Source organism: Daktulosphaira vitifoliae, unplaced genomic scaffold, assembly GCF_025091365.1.
Source record: "Daktulosphaira vitifoliae isolate Bord-2020 unplaced genomic scaffold, ASM2509136v1 Scaffold_275, whole genome shotgun sequence".
Classification (NCBI taxonomy): domain Eukaryota; kingdom Metazoa; phylum Arthropoda; class Insecta; order Hemiptera; family Phylloxeridae; genus Daktulosphaira; species Daktulosphaira vitifoliae.
In genome coordinates this window covers 9,130-11,046 of record NW_026099841.1, presented here as the reverse complement: position 1 = coordinate 11,046, position 1,917 = coordinate 9,130, and the positions used below count along the sequence as shown (strand labels likewise).

Below are 1,917 nucleotides of genomic sequence, written 5' to 3'. Positions count from 1 at the left end.
AAAAAAAAACGCTTCGATGCAAATCTTTAGATAGTGTTTCATTTTAAAAAATTGATGGATAATTACAAAAGCTACATGATCTGCTAGTTCATTATTAATATCCTAATTAAGATAAAGTATGTCGAATGAAAAACGGATTATTAAAAAATATTATTTCTCATAAAAAAATAATGTTGATTACATTAGCTTTAATTTAAGGTATATATAAAAGTGTCAGACTTTCCGGAACACTTTCAAAATTTAAGTTGAAAAAGTAAATTTTATGTGAAAAANTCAAAATTTAAGTTGAAAAAGTCAATTTATGTGAAAAAATTGTCATTTTAAATCCCCCCGTGTGTACAGGTAAAGGGTCAGATATGAAAAAAAATATATACCAAATGATAGGTAAAGACATCATGCATCTATAAAAAAAAAATTATATTGATCCATACATCTTTCAAAAAGTTATAGCATTATAAAGTTAAAAATATAAAAAAGAATTTTTTTACAAATATCGTATTTTAGCTTCGATGCAAAGCTAAGAAGGTATTGGTTTTACTATGATGTGTTTTTTTTTTTTACCACTTTTTCTCAGCTCTCAATGTGACAAAAAAAATGGCTACCAAATGCTATTATTGTGTGAAAATTCTCAATTTTTTTTTTTACATTTTTAACATTATAATGCTATAACTTATTGAAAAGTGTATTGATCAATATAATTTTTTTATGGGAAATACTATTTTCTAATAATCTCTTTTTTATTCGACATACTTTGTCTTAATCAGGATATTAATAAGGAACTAGCAGTTTATGAAGCTTTTGGAATAATCCACCAATTTTTTAAAATTAAACACTATCTAAAGATTTTTATCGAAGCGTTTTTTTTGATAGTGATTTTAATCACTGTCAGATATCATTATACTTGATCCAACTATGACACGTCACCACTGTGCCACGACGACACTGTGATGGGTTTTTTTTATTAAGTTTGATTTCTGTTTTCACCATGAAGATAAAATAAAGTCCGAAATTTTTTTTTACCATTATAAAATATATTACATAAGCTTTAATTTAAGATATATATAAAAGTGTCAGACATTCCGGAACACTTTCAAAAGTTTAGTTAAAAAAGTTCTACTTTCTATATGCATTTTTATNCAAAAGTTTAGTTAAAAAAGTTCTACTTTCTATATGAATTTTTTAGATTTAAACCCCTCTCGTATATAGGGAAATGGTCCGATTTAAGAAAACAGTATGTCGAATGAAAGATATAAATACTACTTCTCATGAAAAAATTGTATTGATCCATACATTTTTCAAACAGTTATAGCATAATAAAATTAAAAATGTAAAATACAAAATCGAAAATTTTCACACAAAAATAGCATTCGATAGCCATTTTCACCCTGAAGATAAAATAAAGTCTGAAATTTTTTTTTGCATGATAAAGTATATAACATTAGCTTTANATTTTTTTTTTGCATGATAAAGTATATTACATTAGCTTTAATTTAAGATATATATAAAAGTGTCACACCTACCGGAACATTTTCAAAAATGAAGTAGAAAAAAATAATTTTTTGTGGAAAAGTTGTAATTTTAAATGGGCAAGTAAAGGGTCACATATAAAAAAAAAATGAAAGGTAATGATATTATGCATCTATAAAAAAGTAAATTATATTGATCCATACATTTTTCAAAAAGTTATAGCATTATAAAGTTAAAAATATAAAAAAGAATTATATTGATTTGGTTATTTTTAAAAAAGTTATAGCAATTTTAAGTAAAAAAAATTGAAAAAACCCAACCCAGCACAGGGGGTTCGCGACACAGTGGCATAGATGGATCAAGTATTATGATATCTGACAGTGATTAAAATCACTATCATAAAAAACACTTCGGCGCAAATCTTTAGATAGTGTTTAATTTTAAAAAATT

The 1,917-nt window shown here is 24.7% G+C and overlaps 1 protein-coding gene across 4 annotated transcripts in view; it reads right to left on the bottom strand.

Moving 5' to 3' along the window:
- Positions 1 to 1,917, bottom strand: part of LOC126909337 (uncharacterized) — a 13,467-nt gene that overhangs the window by 2,989 nt on the left and 8,561 nt on the right. The gene's annotated exons all lie outside the window — the stretch shown is intronic.